At 39.2% G+C, this 25,436-nt stretch overlaps 1 protein-coding gene across 2 annotated transcripts in view; it reads left to right on the top strand.

The window, feature by feature from the left end:
• The window catches only part of LOC114248628 (zwei Ig domain protein zig-8), a 127,931-nt gene that overhangs the window by 87,373 nt on the left and 15,122 nt on the right, over positions 1 to 25,436 (top strand). The gene's annotated exons all lie outside the window — the stretch shown is intronic.

Raw genomic sequence — 25,436 nt, 5'->3', positions numbered from 1 at the left:
ACCTCTTGTGAGTCCGCGCGGGTAGGTACCACCACCCTGCCTATTTTTGCCGTGAAGCAGTAATGCGTTTCGGTTTGAGGGGTGGGGCAGCCGTTGTAACTACACTTGAGACCTTGGAGCTTATATCTCAAGGTGAGTGGCGCATTTACGTTGTAGAGTCTATGGGCTCCAGTAACCACTTCACACCAGGTCGGCTGTGAGCTCGTCCACCCATATAAGCAATAAAAAAAATAAAAAATATATATTTAGGAAATAATTTAATTCAATAATAATGTGAAACGCACCATTACCCGATCTGATGACCTCGAGCACTCTGCCAAGAGCGCAAACAACTAAGAAATCACACAATATTTCCAGAGAATTTAATCCAAAACAAATTAAGGCTATACGAGTATATTCATCATACCACGAGCGAGTGTGGCCATTCAACATCAAGTGGTGGTTGGTGAACAATTAAAATAAAAAAAACTTAGTTTTAATGTTGTATGAAACAGGTTCAAATACGTTTTTGTTTTAAGAAATATGTAATTTGTTTATTATAGTTAGTGATTCCGCTATTTGTTATTACATGATTTGAATAAATTCAATCAATTCAATATATTGATGGACTTTTGAGAATTCATTGAAATACTTAATTTTCAGAATTTTAAAGTGGCACGCATCATTATAGAAATACAATACGATTTTAATTGTACAATTTTCTTAACTTTTTTTTAATTTATTTATTTATTTGTAAAGCCACACTAAATACTACATTAATATAGACTATATGTGTGTTCGATCATCTGAAATAAATTGTATTTGATTACAGCTATTCGATAACAACAACAAGAAGAAACCATGATTTGTACCCAGTAGACTTGAATAGGACGATATACATAGGCTGCACTAAAAGTATCGGGATTTTCTTTTTTTTTTTATTGCTTAGATGTGTGGACGAGCTCACAGCCCACCTGGTGTTAAGTGGTTACTGGAGCCCATAGACATCTACAACGTAAATGCGCCACACACCTTGAGATATAGTTCTAAGGTCTCAGTATAGTCACAACGGCTGCCCCACCCTTCAAACCGAAACGCATTACTGCTTCACGGCAGAAATAGGCGGGGCGGTGGTACCTACCCGCGCGGACTCACAAGAGGTCCTACCACCAGTAATTACGCAAATTATAATTTTGCGGGTTTGATTTTTATTGCACGGTGTTATTCCTTCACCGTGGAAGTGAATCGTGAACATCTGTTGAGTACATATTTCATTAGAAAAATTGGTACCCGCCTGCGGGATTCGAACACCAGTGCACCGCTCGATACGAATGCACCGGACGCCTTATCCTTTAGGCCACGACGACTTAATGGAATATTTCCACTGTTCCTGTCATATTAAAATCTTTTTAATTGAAAACTCCTTGGTTTTAAAAATCGAATACCATTTATTTATTTAAAAAAAGATTCTCGGTCTTGTCACGAGGTTTTGTCAAACTTGTTTAGTCAATGAGAAAATGGAATTGACTCGAGAAAATTCAAGAGCGATGATTTATTATGACTTTCGAAGTGGTTTAACACAAAAACAGTGTGTTGACCGGATGATTTCTGCATTTGGTGATGAAGCCCCATCCAAAACCACAATTTATCGCTGGTTTGCTGAGTTTTAACGTGGACGTGTCAAGCTCAGTGATGATCCCCGTCAAGGTCGTCCAAAAGCTGCAGTCACCCAAGAAAAAGTTGATGCTGTGCGTAAGCTGATTGAGGAAGATCGACATGTGACATACCGCGAAATTCAGGCAACTTTAGACATTGGCGTGTGTCAAATACAAATAATCTTGCATGAACAATTAGGTGTAAAAAAGTTGTTTTCCCGATGGATCTGTGAAGAGCAAAAAGCGGCTCGCGTTACTTGGTGCGTCAGAACTCTTGAAAGATTCCACGCAGGATCCTCAAATGCTGTATACAACATTTTATCAGGTGACGAATCCTGGATATACGCGTACGAACCCGAAATAAAAAACCAGTCACGAGTTTGGGTGTTCGAAAATGAGTTAAAGCCAACAAAAATTGTTCGTTCACAGAGTGTTGCAAAAAAAATGGTGGCCACGTTTGTCTCCAAAACAGGCCATGTTACGACTACTCCTCTTGAAGGACAAAGAACGGTTAATGCAGAATGGTATGCTAGCATTTGTTTGCCACAGGTCGTTTCTGAACTCCGTAAAGAGAACTGCAACCGCCGCATCATCCTCCATCACGACAATGCGAGTTCTCACACCGCGCACAGAACAAAAGAGTTTTTAGAGCAAGAAAACATAGAATTATTAGACCATCCGCCGTACAGCCCCGACCTAAGCCCTAATGATTTCTATACTTTCCCTAAAATAAAGAACAAATTGCGTGGACAGAGATTTTCATCACCTGAAGAAGCTGTGGACGCCTACAAAACGGCCATTTTGGAAACCCCAACTTCCGAATGGAATGGTTGCTTCAATGATTGGTTCCATCGTATGGAAAAATGTGTCAAATTTAGCGGATAATACTTCGAAAAGCAATAAATACATTTTTAAACGGTTTTTAAACGGTTTTATTTAGCTCGACTCGTACGGAATTTATTTGTTTATTTATTTGGGTCAAAATTAGAAATTTAAATTTAAGCACCTTCCCGTTGTCAGATTGATCTGAAATTCGGTACACACATTTAATTTAGATGACAATACAATATAATAAAATCAATAACATTATAAATCTAAGATGGCCGCCGATACAAAATGGCGGATTACATATTTTTCCGTAACCCCCTCAATATGGGTATCAAATGAAAGGGCTACACTAGCAAAACACGATGATTATGTCAAAATTTAAAATTCAAGATGGACGCCGTTCCAATATGGCGGACTAGGTACATATTTTTCCACAACCACCACAATATGGGTATCAAATAATAGGACTACACTAGCAGAATACTGTCATTATGTCAAAATTTCAAACTCAAGATCGACGCTGTTACAAAATGGCGTATTAGGTGGGGGCATGATTAGTCGTGTCGAGAACAGTTGCGTCCAAGATTTGTGTGACGTTAGAGGGGCAGATAAAAAAAAATAGGTAATTAGATATCTCGTTAGTAAGCGGTAGCTATACCACCCAAGTTAAGGTAATAGGTTAAAACGTGCCGAGGACTGTATGGCATTAGGGTGGGTAAAAATATAATGTCGTCAGCGCTTCCCCCTCAAGATTGGGCGTATCTTGTTGTATATTAAGCCTTGCCCCTTTACTGGACCTCTGGGGGGGTTGACCATCAAGATGCCCCTTAATCTTGGGAACAACATGGTAACAATAAATAAAAAAGCACATAATCAAATAAAAAAGCACAAAAAGCAAATAAAAAAACGAAACTGCTACACAACGAAAAAGAGGGCTCGAAAAGACAAAAGAAAAGTATAGAACGAAACGTGCAAAGGAAAGTGAAAATGAAACCCATAGTCGACTACAGAAACGAAGAGAACGGTTAGCAACAGAAACACCTGAGCAACATGATACCATGATGATGAAGTCGTCGTGGCCTAAAGGATTAGACGTCCGGTGCATTCGTATCGAGCGATGCACTGGTGTTCGAATCTCGCTGGCAGGTACCAATTTTTCTAATGAAATACGTACTCAACAAATGTTCACGATTGACTTCCACGGTGAAGGAATAACATCGTGCAATAAAAATCAAAAACCCGCAAAATTATAATTTGCGTAATTACTGGTGGTAGGACCTCTTGTGAGTCCGCACGGGTAGGTACCACCGCCTTGCCTATTTCTGCCGTGAAGCAGTAATGCGTTTCGGTTTGAAGGGTCGGGCAGCCGTTGTGACTAATACTGAGACCTTAGAACTATATCTCAAGGTGTGTGGCGCATTTACGTTGTAGATGTCTATAGGCTCCAGTAACCACTTAACACCAGGTGGGCTGTGAGCACGTCCACACACCTAAGTAATAAAAAAAAAAAATCCAGGTTAATAGCACAACGTGAGAGACAAAGGCAGCTGGTAGAGTCAGAAACACCTGAGCGTCATGAGTGCAGGCTAGCATCACAACGTGACAGACGAAGAGAGCTAATAGCGTCAGAAACACCCGAGCGTCATGAGTCTAGGCTAGCATCACAACGTGACAGACGAAGAGAGCTAATAGCGTCAGAAACACTTGAGCGTCATTAGTCCAAGCTAAGATTACAACGTAACAGACAAAGAGAGCTATTAGCGTCAGAAACACCTGAGCAACTTGAGGCCAGGTTAACGGGACGGCGTGAGAGACGAAAGGAGTTAGAAGCTTCAGAAACACCTGAGCAACGCCACGACAGGTTAAATAACCAACGTGAGCGTGCACAGCAACGCAGAGCTGAAAATCATGTAAAAGCGTTTGAAAATGCCATTAACACATCGTGTATACACGTTTGTGACATTTGCACGAAGCATTGTTATCCTAACCAAATTCATACTGTACGTTACAACACAGCTGCTTTAGGATATCTACCTGCAGAACTGTCTTCAAAAACAACATTACTTTTATGTTCGCGCTGCCAAACACATGTGACCAGTAATAAAACAATAGCACCATCAAAGGCGTACTGGAATAATCTGGATTCAGGTTCAATACCAGATGAGATTCAAGCGCTGACGCAAGCAGAGCTGCGATTGCTGTGTAGAATCATCCCGCTTGTTAAAATCGTAAAATTTACTGGGCTATACGGGCAGTACGGTTTCCGCGGACAAGCAGTGTTGTTTGCCCAAGATATCTTTGAGGTCAGTGAAAGATTACCTAATATGCTTCCAAGATCTTCCAGCCAGGTGGGTATCGTTGTAGTTACAGAACGTTTGGAGAATTTGAACATCACAAGAGAATTCACAATATCTCGCGAAAAAGTCTACAGCGCTTTAAGATGGTTAACTCAAAATAGCCCGCTTTATAGAGATGTACGCATTGACGAAAATGTCCAGATTAGTGAACAAGACTTAATACGACTTAGTGTGGCAGATATACCTGAAAACGGTGAACCTGAAAGAATTGAAAATTCCAAATGTATTCATTAGTATTAATGACGTTGCTAGAATTATTCGGGCTTCATGGCATCAAGGTGACCACAGCGTTTTCACTTCGGGATTTGCCGGCGTGCAATGTAACGGCATGCACGTTATTTACCCTAAAGCCATATAGTTTCCAGCAAAATTCAATTATGGTACAGCTGAAAGAAGGATGTTTCCCTTAGTTTTGTCATGGGCATCCACCGTCCATAAAATGCAGGGCAGCACCGTCGACCATGCAGTAGTATATTTGGGCTCAAAATTGTTTGACAAGCATACGTGGCTCTAAGTCGAGTCAAGTCTCTGGAAGGGCTATGTATTGAGGAATTAGATTGTACTAAATTATCAGGTAAGAAACCATGCAATAATGATGCACTGAATGAATTAAATAGAATGAGGAATATTCGGTAGACAATTTCACTAAATACTAAAAACAAGAAAATAAAAATCGGTAAAAAAACTTTTAAGTTAAACCGGTTTTATTTTATGTGCACTGACAACTACAAAATAAATAAATTGTTACTTACCTATCAACCTACGTAGGTGATCTCGGTCATTAATATCTCTGATGGTAGTGGTTGTCATAACATGAACCATGTCAGCGGCCGAAAGGCAGTTCATGAAAGAGCACTAACACCAGGGTTTGCTTGGTAGGTAAACTAAGCAGCCCACACTATAACAAGTAGGTATTTTGACCTTCTAGTTCAGAAATATTTTAGTACTACGCAGAATAGCTTTCAGGCATATTAGACTAAAATAAAAACGTGGGGCCCCTCTGAAATCATACCTATGGCAGAGCATATCTTATACTTTGGTAGATCATGAGCTCGGCGTTCGCTGGTGAAGCCGCCACGGCTGGTTATTGATGGTCAAAACCTCCAGTTACGATTATAGTAAGTCGATTCAGCGGACCCTGGACTCCGGAGCTATGAGGTTTCGGATGCGACCGGGATAAACCGCTAGGATGATGATGATGACGATTATAATAAGTCGATGCAATCCATACTTAGTATAGTAGAAAGTAATACAGAAATAATAATGGGCCCCACGTTTTTATTTTAGTCTAATATGCCTGAAAGCTATTCTGCCTAGTACTAAAATATTTCTGAACTAGAAGGTCAAAATACCTACTTGTTATAGTGTGGGCTGCTTAGTTTACCTACCAAGCAAACCCTGGTGTTAGTGCTCTTTCATGAACTGCCTTTCGGCCGCTGACATGGTTCATGTTATGACAACCACTACCATCAGAGATATTAATGACCGAGATCACCTACGTAGGTTGATAGGTAAGTAACAATTTATTTATTTTGTAGTTTTCAGTGCACATAAAATAAAACCGGTTTAACTTAAAAGTTTTTTTACCGATTTTTATTAAATAGTAATGTTGTGTCACTTCGTTGATTCCCGAAATTTTCAGTGCCGCCCGCCGTATTACGACGCAAAGGAGATTTGCTATCCATAATCGACTTTTCTTCGAATTATTGACATATTAGTAGCGCTTTCTCGTAAACACCGCCAAGTTTACGAGCGACCTCAGTGTCAGCTTCACAATTTTTATAACAGTTTATCACAATTATAATACGTCATTATTTCGTGTAGCCCTTCATTTTTAATAATCGGAACGGAAACCTAAACAAGGATATTTTGATAGTGCACTATTATTGAGACTCCCAATTCAAGGATATAGAATATAAATAAATACTAAGATTGTACAGCGGATGGACTATGATGTATTTTAAACAAAACAAAAAATAACCTTACACTGAATATACTATATTCAACGAACCCATATTTTAGTATTCGTGGAAACCAGCCAACACATTCGAGGCTACGACATCGAAATGTGAAAACATAAATTGTTTTCCTGGTGGTTTTTACCAAATAATAAAATACTTTGTAGTTTGGAATTTAAAAAAAAAGCTAAACTGACATCGGTTAATACTAATGATTTCGCGCTAAATTAAGCGCCATAAATGCGTTACTTTGTGGTTGGGCGTATTATGACCACACAGGGCTTCCACAATCCTGTCTAATTAGAACCAGTCATGGGTCCCAATTTGATCCGTTTTAATATACAATTAAGAATTAAACATGTCGCAAGTGGACCTTTAGATAGTTTAACCGTGTAAGCAATTTGAAAACAAGCAACATTCAAAGGAATATTAAACAAAGACGAACAAAAGAAGAAGAAAAAACCCTAAAAGGAGTATTCTTGAAAATATATAAGTAAAAATCCAAAGAGATTTAGTGGCAGCGGAACTTGATACGATCGGTTAGTGGCTTAGCAGCTCGTAAGTAGGATTTGATTTAGCTACGGGCCCATTGTAAGTGCAATAGGAAATGTCGCGTGCCGTCGGGGTCGTCAAATAAAGCAAAGGGAATTGGGTCGATGTCCCCAAAGTCCGAAATTTGGAACGAAGCCAACCGATCCTAGTACTCGTTTATTTGAAACACACCAGGACGATTGAAGACGTGACTTTACGCAACACGGTCAGTTTAAAGCCGAAAGAAGAACGTGAAAAATCAATTTGGCCGTGTTAAAATTCCTACTATGTTTTACTATATCGGTGAACGACCCACCTATAGTTACAAGAGTCCGTAGGCATCACAACGCAAATGACGCTATCCACCTTAGACATCGCTGTATAAAGAACATAAAATATTTACGTAACTGTTGTGGGTAACTTGAAAAACCATCAAATCCAATCCATAGTCATAACGCAATACATTCAAATTCATTTTAACCGTACCCAAACATAATGCTTAGCATTTTCGAAATGTTTTTATCGTTTCGAATTACCATGCAAGCCGATTTTCCGTTTTTATGAACGGACACTTTATGACGTATACGTTACGGGGGTTATTGTCCTTCGGTTTCGCAGTGACCATCCGATTTTTAGGGTTAGTAAACAATGAGCGCGTAACCCGCAGTAGGAATTCGCTTTGTGATTATTAAGAGAAAATGCATGCTTCATTTAGTCGATACAGACGTATGCCCAACCTGCCCAATATTTCGATGTTTTCTCATTTTCACGCCAATCTCTGTTAAATAATTTGGTAGTATTAAAATGGAACGGGGTTATGAAGAGCTGCTGTTGAACTACTTTTGTTCGTCGTCGTAGTTGGCGATATATTGACCATGTATCCGGCCATTGATAGATATACTGAAATATCCCTTGTTTGTGAAAGATCCGCCTTTCCATGTAGTAGGTATTTGGTAGACCTAAGCCCTCCTACACATACACCTACCACTTTTCGGGTCAATTGTCCTGCTACAGTAGTACACATAGGGTACACATAGTAGGGTTGATGCTACGGTCATTTTGTGGTCACCGTCATCGAAAACCAATATGTAGGTACTAAAACATCAAAACCGCGAAATAATTGGAACACTGGGGAGACCGGAGGGACTTAGCTTCTCTCTGTACTTTGTACCGTATGTTCCATGGGGAGTGCTCTGAGGAATTATTTAAGTTGATTCGATCATCCATCGTTTTTACCATCGCACCGCCCGCCACTGGAGCAGAGTTTATGCACAGTGCGTTTCTAGAGATATTTTTTGCCATGTACCACTCGACTTTGGAATGAGCTCCTCTCAGGTGTTTCCCGAGTTCTATGACTTGTCCTTCTTCAAACGAGGCTTGTGGAGGTTACTTAACTGTAGGCAGCGGCTAGGCTTAGCATTTATGAAGTCCATGGGCGACGTTAACCACTCACCTTCAGAGCAAAAAAATTAATCCGGAGATAACAAAAGATTTTATCGAACTATTTCAAAATATTTGCTTATCTAACTTCGTTAACGTTGATTCAGTTGAGCATGAGAAGCTAGGTAACAGATTTTAACAGAATTTGGTATCATTTTCTATCTGACTTCTGACATCTGACAGTATATAAAAATAATTTCAAAAACTTTTATATGAAATGAAAATCGTTTCTTTAGTTGACTTATTTTTGTTATTTTCTTCAATATACAGTTTTTTTATTTATTGCTTAGATAGATGGACGAGCTCACAGCCCACCTGGTGTTAAGTGGTTACTGAAGCCCATAGACATTTACAACGTAAATGCGCCACCCACCTTGAGATATAAGTTCTAAGGTCTCTGTATAGTTACAACGGCTGCCCCGCCCTTCAGGCCGAAACGCATTACTGCTTCACGGTGGAAATAGACGGGGTGGTGGTACCTACCCATGCGGACTCCCAAGAGGTCCTACCACCAGTGATTACGCAAATTATAATTTTGCGGGTTTGAGTTTTATTACACGATGTTATTCCTTCACCGTGGAAGTCAATCGTGAACATTTGATGAGTACGTATTTCATTAGAAAATTGGTACCCGCCTGCGGGATTCGAATACCGGTGCATCGCTTCATACGAATGCACCGGACGTCTTATCCTTTAGGCCACGACGACTTTTTAGGCCACGACTACTCATACATACATACGCCTCCTTCTAGTGTTTTATCATATGTATATTGACGATTTTTTGTGATATTAAGTAATAAATATTTTGATCTTGTGTTTTAGATAAATATTAATTATATTTCCAAATTATATGCATTACGTGCTTATCTTGGTTCGCACATTCTGTAAGAAATAGCGCATTAAATCGGTGGAGTTAGTCTGGTATACTAACTATTGGTGTTTCAGAGATGTTTCTTGCACGATACCACAAGCGTAAATGTGTAATTTAACATATTTAGCCGTAAAAAAAATTAGGCGACTGATACTTTTATTAAACTATAACACGTTACGCATTATAATTTTTTCCTTAAAAACAAGCCATAATTTAAGAAAAGATTACGAAAGCAAATTCCTCCAATGTTGATCCAATTCGAAATAAGAAGACGACTCCCGATTTCCCACGAGTGTAATTATGTGTATGAGCTCCGTGCCATATTTTCGTATTGAAGAAACTGAACACGTGATTAAGTATAGATTACAAGACAGGAAATTACTAGAGAAACGATTGCTTTATTGGATTTTCCCTTAAACTGACTTTGATCAGAACTCAATGTGATTTGATATTAAGAAGGAATCCTCAGTTTCTGCGTATATTTGTCTTGCTTCTCAGGCTTAAAGCATGCTAGGGCTCACCATTCTGCAAAGTCGGTTGGGAAGTAATCAGACTCCCCTTTTGAGGCCAGTTGTTCTCTCAATTGAACTGAGATGGACCTCAGGTTAAAAGGTGAGCTGGAGTATTTACATTGCGGCTTTATAACCGCCCCGATAACAGTTACAAATCACCTGATTAATAAAGGATTTGCTAACTCAAGCCTTCATGCGGCCAATGATCGGAGGCGCTGGCGGGACATCACAAGGAGTAAAATCATGTCGAATTATAATGGTCACGACCCTCAGCAGTGAGGAAACGACGCGAGGAGGAGGAACTCAAGCCTTCAACTATACCCTTCCGAATTTGAATGTGTTCTAGAACATACATGAAAGTTTCTTTAATCGTAGACAGAAATTTTACAGATAGACATTGATTATCACGAAAAATATATCTCAACACATATAACAATCGCCTATATCCAATTATTTTGTGCAATTTCATACAGTTTTTCAAGGGAAAATTTAAAAATCCGTATATGGTTAATAAATGAGTCAAAACAAGCTAAGTACCACTTTTCTCTTTTGGTCAACCAATTTTACTTACTGAAATCTGATTACTTAAGTTAGAGAGTAGCAAATAGGTGTCTCTGGTCTCCGTTAGATCGAGTATTATTAAGTATAGTTTAAGTTTTATATATGGATAAGGTGATCTGTTGGATCTCCTAAACTTTACCAATATTGATCCACAGACACAATAAACACAAGTGCTATAGAGATGTCACTCAACTGGGAATTTATTTTGTACTTACGTAATACAACTTTTTTGTCTGTCAGTTACGAAACCACCAGAAACTTTGTTTTCGCCGCTTGTTATTTATCTTCTGATCAAATTAGTGTGGGATTCGAAACGACTTTTGCTAACTCTCTCGGGAATTCTAGAAATTCGGTTTTGTGATCATTGTGATTAGGAAAATAACTTTTAATTATATAAATATAATCTAATTTAATAAATAGTCCCCGTGGTAATGGAATGCAAAATAGTTTGAGGAATACGAAGCGGAATAGTTTGTTTGATAATCCAGCTTTCGCTTCGAAACGAAGTGACGAATTGAGGTGAATTTAAAAAAAATACTACCGGATTGACATGAGTTTTTAAAAGGCTACCTTTTATCTCTAAAAACATCTCATTACCACGAGAAACTACATACATTGACTTTTTTTTACTAAACGGGCGAAGCTGCGAGTACCAGTTAGTAATTTAATAAATCTGAAAATTTGTCATAAATGTCAATAACGCTAAAATGTCTGAAATCATTGTAAGGCCCTTCGTACACAAGACTACGCAAATATTCGATACTTATGTTGTAAACGACATTAGTATCAAGTCGTGAGTATCGAGTAGCGCACGATCCGTACACACGACAATGAATCGCAAGACGCGATTTGCCTATTTAGTCAGTATACCATTGGGGGTTGGTGGTTCCCGCTTCCGTAGGTTTAACCCGCGATTCCCTACAAGTGACCCCTGGGTGGTGCTAAACGGGAGCCGAAAACATAACCGGTGCTAGGACCTAGTCCGACTGGCTGGCGACGACCTTCCAATTAGAGTCCGCCGCCAAATAGCCTAGCTGTGTTCCGACGTGTGGGTTGGAGAGCCAGTTCTATTCCTTCCTTTTCCCCTTCCTTGTTGGGGATGAGTCTTGGTGACGCCTGGAACTTGCGGAGCAAACGTGCGTGCGAGCTCACGGGACGTGATTGTTTGACGGGGGTATAGGGAGACCCAGTGAAACGGTACCCGCTGCCGCCCGCCGGTCAGTAGGGGACCTGAACCCGGGTGTCTCTACTAAACTCCGCCCCGGGAAGCTGTCCTGCCAACCGGTGTAAAATCCTGTCGTGCGGTCGTCGTGCCGGAGTCGGAGACCGGAGTGGATCCCGGCGATCGCACGCAGAGTGGACTGGGGGCCCTTCCATGCCCTGCGTCAGTCTCTCACGCAACCCGTGGTCGAGCACGTACTATGTTCCGCGCTTCATTCAGGTGTTGCCTCGATCTCACCTCCAACATCCTACCTCTCCTAATCCTACTCTCCGAAAATTTAACATTTATGAAGTCAACGAAAAAAAAAGAAAAGGATTTCACAGGCGGTTCCCCATTCCACATTTAATGTGGATTTCAGCAATGTCAGGGGCCTACATAGCAACCTTGACGCCGTACACCACCACCTTGAGACGGCGCAGCCTGCCCTGCTTTTTTAACGGAGACGCAGATATCTGCTCCGGATGATACCCCATACCTTGAATACCCCGGCTACGTATTGGAGCACAACTTCCTGCGTAAAGCCGGGGTGTGCGTATTCGTCCGGGCTGATGTCTGTTGTCGTCGTCTTCGGGGCCTCGAACAACGGGACCTGTCCCTCTTGTGGCTGCGCGTAGATCACGGGGTCTGTATCCGAATCTACGCGTGCCTGTACAGGTCCCACAGCAGTGATGCAGTTTCAGCTCTGTTTGAGCATGTGCAAGAGGGGACTAACCGCGTGCTTGAGCAGTACCCATCTGCGGAGGTGGTAGTTCTTGAAGACTTTAACGCTCACCACCAAGAGTGGTTGGGATCCAGAACCACTGACCTCCCGGGTCAGACTACCTACGATTTCGCCTTGGCCTACGGCTTCTCCCAGCTGGTGATACAGCCCACCCGTGTCCCAGATATCGAGGGGCACGAGCCTTCTCTGTTGGACCTTCTGCTGACCACAGATCCGGCCGGATACAGTGTGGTGGTGGACGCTCCGCTTGGATCGTCTGATCACTGCCTTATTCTTGCTGCCGTACCACTCTCTCGTCCTGATCGTCGAACGACGACCGGGTATCGAAGAGTTTGGCGGTATATGTCAACAGATTGGGATGGATTGCGTGAATTTTACGCATCCTACCCATGGGGGCGGTTCTGCTTTTCCTCTGCTGATCCTGACGTCTGTGCGGACCGTGTTAAAGACGTGGTGCTCCAGGGGATGGAATTGTTTATTCCCTCCTCTGAAGTGCCCGTTGGGGGTTGCAGCAGACCCTGGTATAACAATGCCAGTAGGGATGCTGCACACCTCAAGCGGTCCGCATACGTGGCATGGGATAATGCCAGGAGACGTCGAGATCCTAACATCTCAGGAGAAAGGCGGAAATATAACGCCGCTTCCAGGTCCTACAAGAAGGTAATTGCCAAGGCGAAGTTGGAGCACGTAGCTAGATTTGGCGAGCGATTGAAGAGCTATCCCTCCGGGAGCCGTGCTTTTTGGTCGCTCGCCAAAGCTGCAGAAGGAAACTTTTGCAGGTCTAGTCTCCCACCACTGCGCCAGTCCGATGACACTCTGGCCCACAGCGCGAAAGAGAAGGCTGACCTTCTGGTCAAACTCTTCGCCTCGAACTCGACTGTGGACGACGGGGGTGCCACACCACCGAACATCCCCCAGTGTGATAGCTCCCTGCCGGATATCTGCTTAACACAGTGTGCCGTCAGGCGGGAGCTCCGACTTCTGGACGTCCATAAGTCGAGTGGGCCAGACGGCATCCCTGCAGTGGTTCTGAAAACGTGCGCCCCTGAGCTGACACCTGCGCTAACGCGTTTGTATCGCCTCTCTTATTGCACTAACAGGGTTCCGTCTTCATGGAAGACCGCCCACGTCCACCCTATCCCCAAGAAGGGTGACCGGTCGGACCCATCGAGCTATAGGCCTATCGCGATAACTTCCTTGCTTTCCAAGGTGATGGAGCGAATAATAAATACACAACTCCTGAAGTATCTTGAAGATCGCCAGCTGATCAGTGACCGACAGTATGGTTTCCGTGACGGTCGCTCAGCTGGCGATCTTCTTGTATACCTTACTCACAGGTGGACTGAAGCCATGGAGAGCAAGGGCGAGGCTCTTGCTGTGAGCCTTGATATCGCGAAGGCCTTCGACAGGGTCTGGCATAGAGCACTTCTATCGAAGTTACCATCTTACGGAATCCCCGAGGGTCTCTGCAAGTGGATCGCTAGCTTTTTGGATGGGCGGAGCATCACGGTCGTTGTAGACGGTGACTGTTCTGATACCATGACCATTAACGCTGGCGTTCCACAAGGTTCGGTGCTCTCCCCCACGCTTTTCATCCTGTATATCAATGACATGCTGTCTATTGATGGCATGCATTGCTATGCGGATGACAGCACGGAGGATGCGCGATATATCGGCCATCAGAGTCTCTCTCGGAGCGTGGTGCAAGAGAGACTATCAAAACTTGTGTCTGAAGTGGAGAGCTCTCTGGGGCGAGTCTCCGAAGGGGGTGAATTGAACTTGGTTCAATTCAACCCGATAAAGACACAAGTTTGCGCATTCACTGCGAAGAAAGACCCCTTTGTCATGGCGCCGCAATTCCAAGGAGTATCCCTGCAACCTTCCGAGATTATCGGGATACTTGGGGTCGACATTTCGAGCGATGTCCAGTTTCGGAGTCATTTGTAAGGCAAATCCAAGTTTGCGTCCAAAATGCTCGGAGTCCTCAACAGAGTGAAGCGGTACTTCACGCCTGGACAAAGACTTTTGCTTTATAAAGCACAAGTCCGGCCTTGCATGGAGTACTGCTCCCATCTCTGGGCCGGGGCTCCCAAATACCAGCTTCTTCCATTTGACTCCATACAGAGGAGGGCCGTTCGGATTGTCGATAATCCCATTCTCTCGGATCGTTTGGAACCTCTGGGTCTGCAGAGGGACTTCGGTTCCCACTGTATTTTGTACCGTATGTTCCATGGGGAGTGCTCTGAGGAATTGTTCGAGATGATACCAGCATCTCGTTTTTACCATCGCACCGCCCGCCACCTGAGTAGAGTTCATCCATACTACCTGGAGCCACTGCGGTCATCCACAGTGCGTTTCCAGAGATCTTTTTTGCCACGTACCATCCGGCTATAGTATGAGCTCCCCTCCACTGTGTTTCCAGAGCGCTATGACATGTCCTTCTTCAAACGAGGCTTGTGGAGAGTATTAAGCGGTAGGCAGCAGCTTCGCTCTGCCCCTGGCATTGCTGAAGTCCTGGCGACGGTAACCACTCACCACCAGGTGGGCCGTATGCCCGTCTGTCTAAAAAGGCAATAACAAAAAAACAAAAAAAAACATTATTATTACCATTCATTTAGCATCAGATATTACTTGTTGTATTGTTTGTGGCTTAGTAGATACGGATATCTGGTATGCTAGATAATTATCCTAGATCACAACAACAACGTCGGTAATCCAGCTTACAACATCGGCTATCATAATAAAATATACACAAAATTCGTGTAAATACCTAAAATAAAAGCTTAATAAAAATAATATACTGCCAAAAAGTGTTTTTTCTTTACAAAATTATGTACTGACTATGTTTAAAACTATAAAAATATACCAATCTGTTATATTAACGGCCTTTCCTACTGTTACCCAAAGCTTTTCCTGTTATTCCTTTTTTTGAATATACCTTTAATATATAATTATATAAACAAGGATATTTTTCCACCTCAGAAACATACTTAATATAAAAAAAATGGTCCGCCATCTCTGAAATCGCCGAGACTTATGTAGCGGAGATCTCGACCGGCAGGTAGCGCGCGACTGGCACGACGCGAGTCGCGGGACGAATGTCGGCGACGCGACTCGTGTACGAACCTCAATTGATTTGTATGGCGGTAGTCGCTTGGAGACTAAAATCGTTGAGTATCGAAGATTTGCGTAGCCTTGTTGTACGAAGGGACTTATTTTACGCAAATATATGTAGTTTATAAACAGAATTCTCCTTTTCTTCTTTATCCCACGGGTGGGATAAGGTGGAGAAGAGAGAAGAGAAGAGAACTAGGTGGGTCGGCACAGCTAATTTTTCTCTTCCATTCTCTTCTATCAGCCGTCATCTCAATACTCACTCCTCTCTCTCTCATATCGTCATTCAAACACTCTATCCATGTCTTCTTCGGTCGACCTCTTCCCGCTCTATCTTGCATTACCATTTCCATACATCTCCTAGTCACATGTATCTTCTCTCTACGCATCACATGTCCAGACCACGCTTACCACAACACAGCCTATAAACAGAATTAAAACATATTATACTTTTTATCATAACATAAGCCTAGCAACGCTGGGTATATCTGCTAGTATGAAATGACCGTGAGCTGTTTACAAATACGAACCACAGAGAGTGACACAAGAAACTTTTTATCGCGGGAAAATGCAATTTGCAAAACGCTAGTTCACTTCTAGTATAATTTAATGTTATAGCGATATTTAAATATTATGTATGATAAATAATAATTATAAATAAATAAATATTTACTAACAATCACACCACGTTAACTGGTCCCGTGATAAGTTCGTAAAGAACTTGTGTTACAAGTACCAGATAACGGAAATAAATGTAAGATTTTTATTATACACATACATATATTTAAGATACATCCATAACCCTGGAAAAGACATTTATATTTATCATACAAATACCTTCCCTTGGCGGGATTCGAACCCGCGACCCCCTTGTGTAGTGACCATGTCACTTACCACTACACCAGACGGCCGTTTAATGAATGAAATACTTATGAAGTATTATTATAGAGATGTAGGTATATTTTTGTAAAACCGATCTATTTTTATTCTGATGTCATTTTAGATAAATGTAACCTAACTTTGTGATATTTGATCTCGTTCTGGGGACTTTTACGTCAACAGAATCCATTTAAACCAACAATAAATAAGGTTTCAAAAGAAATAACGTAATGCTAACAAAAACGAACCCCAAGAAAGCCTCACGTGAACGATAAAAACGAAAAGATACGTGACGCTTTCAGGATGTATACGAAAAAACGAAATTTTATTAACTCGAGTCTTAAAACTACAGGAGCAAAGTCCAAAATAGCTTATGCAATTATTCGGAGACAAACTTAGAACAAGCCAAATATTTTATACTAGCGATCCGCCCTCGCTTCGCTTCGGAAACATTAAAACACACATGAAACCAAAAAAAAAAATAAAAAAAAAAAAAAAAAAAGTAGCCTATGTTCATCAGGGACAATGTCGGCTTCTAATGGAAAAATAATTTTTCAAATCGGTCCAGTAGTTTCGGAGCCTATGCGAAACAAACAAACAAACAAATCTTTCCTCTTTATAATATTAGTATAGACTAGCGATCCGCCCTCGCTTCGCTTCGGAAACATTAAAACACACATGAAACCAAAAAAATAAAATAAAAAAAAAAATAAAAAAAGTAGCCTATGTTCATCAGGGACAATATCGGCTTCTAATGGAAAAATATTTTTTCAAATCGGTCCAGTAGTTTCGGAGCCTATTCGAAACAAACAAACAAACAAATCTTTCCTCTTTATAATATTAGTATAGAAAACGACACGATTCTTTTTAATATTTTCTGTTCATTTCGCGTAGACTTGTTAAAATAGATTACTAGAAAATCACGAGACGTGCTCTAGGCTTTTTTGTAATAAAATATCCTTTGAAGAGCAAGGCTTCGAACGTGTCCGGATATAACCGGATAAGCCCCTCAATAATAAACTAAATCGATAGGATCGAACTAATTCACCACGAACTGTTTTATATTATAACAAATGAGAATTCGATTATGATTCAGACCATGAAAAAATAGGCCTTTCATTTTTTGTTTTATGTTTTTATTTTCTTAATTTGAGTTATCCGGTAGCTATTTATATTAAACATGCCCTGCCTGTATCATCCAATACAACGGGAACACTTCCATCTACGATACGTTAATAATGACGTTAAAGTTGCATTCAATTAATGGATATGGTCTTCTTTGTAACAGACATTACGTGGTGAGCTCACGGTATTCAAACCTGACGATGTTGGTAACACGAACTCTAGCAAGACCCGTGCTTCGCAGAATCTACCACCGGATCGGAAACGCGGTAGATTCTGCGAAGCACGACTCTTGCTAGGGTTCGTGTTGGCAACATCGTCAGGCTCAAGCCCCGTGAGCTCACCTACTAGCCTGGCGACGCTGAGATGGTCTCTCTAGACCATCAACTTAGGTAGGAAAAGAGAAAACGATTCTATCTATCTATTCAGGCTTACTGCATATTCTTTTTTGTGTTCAGAGGAAATTGCATGTTAATCGCAGTAAGACCAAGGTAACGTTAACAATAAACTAGCCTAACCTGGATGACCTCGAGCAAGGACGGTGTTGCAAGACATATCCTACGATGTGTCTTGTATCTGCTCCCTCCACAATAGATGATCACGACCACTCTGCCAAGAGTGAAACGATTGTGAAGATCTTTATGCATCGTAGCGCATGACAGCTTTGCCGCAGAAATAGACAGTGTGATGGTATCAATCCGTGTTGGTTTAAAATACGCCCTACTAACATCATTTACGCAAAATATAATGTTTGCTGTTTAGATTTATACTAGTGGTCACCCGGTAGTCGAAATTCGACTATAATTAATTGAAATTATAAGTAAACTATTATGATTCCATTTTCAAAGACTATTATACTTCTATAATCACAAATTTCGCCAAGACTACACTATAGAAAAATATTAATAAAGACAAACAATATTTAATCTATTCTCAATTTCACCACAGACGTCAAGAACAAAAGTTTGACAATAAATAAATAGTACGCATGTGTGTGTGCGTCAAATACATGGTAGTGTGTGTAATGTTTTCTTTATTGATTTAATTTATTTATTTATTTATTTATTTTTATTTATTTATTTATGTACACACAGAAAACAAGACACAGTACAGAGTAATAGGAAAATTATGTACAAAGGCACTGCTTATTTCTTTGAGAAATCTCTTCCAGCAGACCTGCGAGAGGATAATGAGAATAATAATAAAAAGTGATAAGTGTGTGTAGAACAAATAACACATAACTAAAATAACAAACACAAAATGAGAATTATAGCACATACACATAGCAAATATTATAAGTAACACAGTAACACTCGTATATGCGAAGAGTATAGAACCATGATCATTCGGTTGATGAGAGATAAAATTGTTTAATGTATCTTTTAGGCATTATTTAAAAAAAAAATTAGCATTGTGCACTTCTTCTCTATATTCTCTATAAGTGTGGAAAATTTCATACTCCTCAGTCCGCGCAATTTCCGTAAAAAGGGATACAAAGTTTTTGCTTCACGTATTAATATATAGATTACACAACGTGATTCCTTCATTTTAGAAGAACGTGAACAATTTGTGAATACGCGTTACAGAAAAAAAAGGTATAGTACCATACCGGGATGGTATCTTCATTATCATCAGTCTTTAGGTCACGACTACTTACTACTACTAAGTAATTTTTCACTTTTAAATTAATTCTTTGAGTCTGATATATCCATACCATTTTCTTCTTGTTTTTGTAAATAAATAGCTGTGATGGTGCGAGTAACCCAGTATGGTAATATAGCTAATTACACGATTTACAGCAAATCTGTTAGTCACGCAAAGTCACGTTTTGAGTCCCGGAAATCCAGGGTGAAACCTAATCCTAACAATACGCCACAAAAGACCGTTCCATATATCGTGATAATTAAAATAAACATAATTAAGTATTGTTCGAAACACATACTAATATAAATGAATAAATAAAATATAAATAGCTTATGAAACAAAATCTAACGTATAGTGGACATAAATCAAACAAGGAGACTTGACCCGAAACTATTTTTCTAAATAAAACGAGCCGAATCGCTGAAAGGTCAGACGTGGGCTCGTAAATGGCCCAATTTACACCTGGAAAGATTTCTGCAGACTAAAAGGACTTCTGGAACTAAATTGCTGTTTACGGTATGAGTTATTGGTAACGTGCTATAAATTTCGACTTTTTATACCTAGTCTTATTCGAACACCTGAACTTTGGAAAACGAATATAACAGCCTAACATAAAATCTATATATGTATATAACAATGAATTGCTGTTCGTTAGTCTCGCTAAAACTCAAGAGCGGCTGCACCGATTTGGCTAATTTTGGTCTTGAATTATTTGTGGAAGTCCAGAGAAAGTTTAAAAGGTAAATAAATATGAAAATGCTCGGAATTAAATAAAAATAACTATTTTGTATTTCAAATAAAAAAAATTTTTATTCAACATAAATGAAAGTACATACTTGTTGAACGTCAAAAAGAACTACCGCCAATTCACAAAAACTAGCCTACATAAATATGAAAATTCTCGGGATTAAATAAAAATAACAATTTTGTTTTTCCTTTGATGTGTCCCCCGTCGGACGGATTCCTTTTGTTTGTTTTAAGTTTATTTTATACAAAAGTTTAGGTCTTTTATTTATAGATTGAGGCACTACGAAGTCTGCCGGGTCAGCTAGTGTAATATAAATTTTGCTTGAAAAAAATATAATTACGTAGATATATTTTTGTACTTCTCAATAGTAGGATTTTGTTCTTAAATTTCGTTTGGAATGAAACATATGGAAACAGTGCGCATATTTGAATTCTGAGTATACTTTTTTGTTTGGATGGATATTTTGTTTTCTTCATATTTAAAAGGCCTTGATTATTAGGATAGCAAAGTTCAATGTTGGAAGATTTTAACTCAATTACTTTGGAACAAAACTTTATCTTTTTTTAAACTAGATAGCTAGTTTTTGCATTTCAATAATCAGATTGTGGTACTTATCCGTGCACATAATAACCGGATAAAACGTCCGGTGCATTTGTATCTCGCGATGCACCGGTGTTCGAAGCCCGCTGGCAAGTACCAATTTTTCTAATGAAATACGTATTTAACAAATGTTCACGAATGACTTCCACGGTGAAGTAATAAAATCTTATAATAAAAATCAAACCCGCAAAATTAAAATTTGCGTAATTATTGATGGTAGACCGTATTGTGAGTCCGCACGGGTAGGCACGACCACCCTGCCTATTTCTGTCGTGAAGCAGTAATGCGTTTCGGCTGGGGGGGGGGGGGGGGGTAGCCATTGTACTACGGAGACCTCAGAACTCATATCTCAAGGTAGGTGGCGGCATTTACGTTGTAGATGTCTAAGAGCTCAGTAAACAACTTAACGTTAGGAGGGCCGTGAGCTCGTCCACCAACCTATGCAATAAAAAAAATTATAATAAAAATGCAAATGCAATTTTAAAACCCGAATATATTCCCTACCTGAAAGTGGTATATTATGTCACATACATCATGTTTTGTACTAAGAACACTTCAAGACGACTAAATATCCAAAATAAAATCATATTCTATAGTAAAAATGTCAAAAGATTCCCAATATATCCCCTACCCATATCCAGAAGCCCAAATTTCGTATCCTTAACATCCCAGCTTTCAACCGGGCGCGCAGTGAATGTCATTTTTTGATAAGAATCTCGTCGGATACAGCGTAGCTATTTGCAATACGTATATATACTTACAGATCTCTGTTCATGTTCTTATAGACAAAAACCTTTGCTCACACGCCAATTCGATATTCAACTGTTGTTTACTACTTTTATTTTTTTATTTCTCGAGGTAAACAAATTAGTCCACTGAACACTTGGTATTAAATTGTTATTGTGTTACGGAAGTCTTAGTCTTAACATTGTATTACCACCACCCACCTTGAGACACGAGGTCAAAGTCACAATTTTATTGATAGCAGATGTTCTACATTTCAAAGCGGACAAAGGCATAACTGGTTTGCAACAGGTAGAATGGTGATACTTTTTTTTCGGGTTGCGGCCACTCCACCAGAAATCCACAGAATCACGAGTGACCTCGACGATGGCGGAATAACAAGTGCTTTAATAACTCGAAAAAAAAAAGAATTTCACTGTAAAATTATACAGTATGAAAATACCTACCTGTGTTGCTCACCGACTCCTAAAAAAGAGAGAGGTAACTTATGAACGTCTGGTTGAAAAATAATTCCTTTTGCTATACCATTTTTTTACTCCATTTTAGAAAAATATATCACTATTTTATTTGAAAATATATAAAAAATGTTTGCATCTTAAAATTGACGGAAAGCTGAACCGATAAATAAAAGCTTGTGTTTTATTGGTGATCATGAAGTACCTCAAAAACCATTGTAAAAAGATGTCGGTTTTTGGATTCGTGTATCTTTTTTACACTTTTTTCGGTCTAGCTCCTCTGCTCGCAAACAAAATTGGCGATAAAGAACTCTGTTCCGATTAGGCGGTCACAAAATATAAACCAAAGACTTTTAAAAGGATACTATGCTTTTGGCATTAGCATTAAAATTCGGAACAAAGCAGACTATTATTAGTCAAGGTAGTAAGCAGTAAGAGCCACATTTCAGAATGATGGCATAAAGACATGCTTAACGTCAATTATCCCACGACATGTACTTGAGTGTGTGGATAAAATAACGTGTTAGACAACAGCTCGTTCGAATTCAAATATTTTTAATGGACATTACATACTTACTTCATATCTCAGCTTTTGAACACTCTTGAATACTTTTGAGACGATTTGTTGATTTTTTCAATTAATCACGTTTTAATAACCTTTAATTATAAAAAACAGATTTCGTTCAAAAAATGTTTCGAGGAGATTATCCTTAGTGGTTAAATCTTCAAATTTGGTTCTAAATGCTTTTAAAATGATTATCTTCGTATACACATGTAAGTCTGTTAGTATTTAACAAACAAAATACGCAATAGGTACTCGTCTCGCCGCGTCTATTCCCCGAGAAAAACCTTTGTGGTAAAATTTAATTAACACGTAAAGGGTTTCATAAGGAACCGAGACAATAGACTTACAGTTCTTTAAAAGTACAACTGAAAATGTTTAATTAAAGGAAATTAATTTGTTCTCAAAATGCTTGGGGGCGACAATCGAACTTTTTGAACGTTTGTTTTACAAATAGCTCATGATATTGTTCATGTGACTTTAAATTGGAAAATTCTGAGGGAAGAAATGCTCAACCAAGAACCTTAAAAAAAATCCATTAGCCGTCTTTGTTAATTTATGTGGAAACAAACATCCAAATAATACATTAAATATAAAAGTGTAATATAACCAAAGAAGTTATGGCATGCGCTTCTTCAAACTAGGCTTGTGGAGAGTATTGAATGGTACACAGTGCCTTGGCTCTGCCCCTGTCATTGCTGACATTCACGAGCGACGGTAACCACTTACCATCAGACGGACCGTATGTTCATCTGTCTTAAAGGGCAATAAAAAAAGTTTCCGTCATTAACAATACGTGAACAGATAGTGGATACATATTATTATTAAGTGAAATAACTAACATTCATGATATAATTTACAAATCAGAGCTATATGGAAATAAAAATTCACCCAATAAAAATAAATCTACAAATTGTGCCTAAATCATCTTACGTAGATATTTAAAAAGATGTTAACACCGAATCTTGAAGGCTAAATGCAAAATTATTATTTTGGTTTAAAATTTCGCAGCTATATTTTTTTTTTTTTTTTATATTTACTAACAATCACGCCACGTTAACTGGTCCCGTGATAAGTTCGTAAAGAACTTGTGTTACAGGTACCAGATAACGGATATATTATAAATGTAAGATTTTTATTATACACATACATATATTTAATATACATCCATAACCCTGGAAAAGACATTTATATTTATCATACAAATATCTTCCCTTGGCGGGATTCGAACCCGCGAGCCCCTTGTGTAGTGACCATGTCACTTACCACTACACCCGACGGCCGTTAACACACACGTTACATACACACACTATTAATTAGGCTCATAATCTTGGGTAGATTACCCGACAGCATTCCCGTTATCATGGCACTTGGAACACGAAATATCCGGGAACTAATAAAATATAAAAATCGTGATCAGAACTCGTTAAATAATTATGTGTAATATTTTAAAAAGTTTATTTTCCTACTATGCTCGTCACGTCACCTAAAAACTACTTGTAATACTTGATTAAGCCGTCTCGAAATAACCAGAATTTACGAATTGTGAAAACTAAGGAGAATCTTAAAGGTTAATTAATACTGCTACAAAATTTCTCGCGATGGGCTAAAATGGATAGAATTCCAATTATATCTCTAAGCTCTAAGCTATCATAACCCAACCAAACCATTCATCGGCCTTATGAATAATTGTCACAGTTGAACACCCCTGAGTCTTCGTGGCTTTAATAGCAAAAGCCATTATTCTATTTTCACTCTTGTTGCTGACAAAGTGTTTGGTGGAAGGTGATTATCGCTGGCCATGTACATTAGAAATGTCAGAAGCACAACTAGGTCACCTCTGTTCTTTAATAACTTATTATGTGAGTGAGTGAGTGAGTAGGTGAGTAATAATCTCTCCGTAGTTCATCGAGAATAGCAAAAATGTATTGTAATATTATAATAAAAATTAAATTATTTAGAATTTAAATTCTAGAAATTATTAAAAACGTTATTTAATTGCGATCGGAAGGACATAAATGTTACAACAGCTCATAGACTCTAACGCAAAGTCAAGAATAGCTTTTCATAATTGAATATGTGAAAATTATGTGAATAGATGAGAATAAAGAGGGCTATTATTAAATTACTTCTGTTCAATATATATTTCAATATAATATACAATAGCATACGATACAATTCAATATATATACTTATTATTCAAAAATCTGGTTCAAATCTCCAAACTGTATTCCGAAATTTTAATTAGTAAAAAGTACATTTACTTTCACTACTATTTGGTCCTATTTCTGTGCGTCGAATCTTCCTTGTTGAGCATTTGGTTCTTCGTCTACTCATTTTTTTTAAGTAGCGTTACATGGTTTTGTCCTTGAAGCCTGGGAAATTAAAAACATGTTCATTTTGAAGGCTGTCAAAGCACACACTCCTGAAGCAAACACTATAGGTTTGGTGAGATAACAATACGAAAAAAATGGCATACCTACCAAGAGTCTACAGACTTCACTAGGCCACTGCCCCAACTAATTGAAGCCAACCAACAAAATTCAAAACAGAACGCGGCCTCTCAATTCTTTATTAAAAAAAACGGCAACTTGCCAAATTCCGTAACTAAATAAAATATTGAAAAAAGTCCAAACACTCAACCTCTTTTCGCGAAAACGTAGCCAAATATTCAGATCTCCAATTGTAACTATTTAGTTTGAAACTTCGGTTTTCCAAAGGGATAATTAAATTCGGTTTCTGACAGAGCCACTGAAGACAACAAGGTCAGAGTTTTATTGAGATTAAGACTGTTTGTAATAAACGTTGTAATTAATTTCTGAACTAATCTTGCTCTAAACGAAGCGAGACCCGTTAGATTTAAGATAATTCTGCGAAGATCCAATAAAGGTCTGAAAACCGTTTCAGAGCTGTAAGATTGTAATTAAGCACTC

Source organism: Bombyx mandarina, chromosome 21, assembly GCF_030267445.1.
Source record: "Bombyx mandarina strain Sakado chromosome 21, ASM3026744v2".
Classification (NCBI taxonomy): domain Eukaryota; kingdom Metazoa; phylum Arthropoda; class Insecta; order Lepidoptera; family Bombycidae; genus Bombyx; species Bombyx mandarina.
The sequence above is the reverse complement of the archived record's forward strand: the minus strand, read 5'-3'. Positions and strand labels throughout refer to the sequence as shown.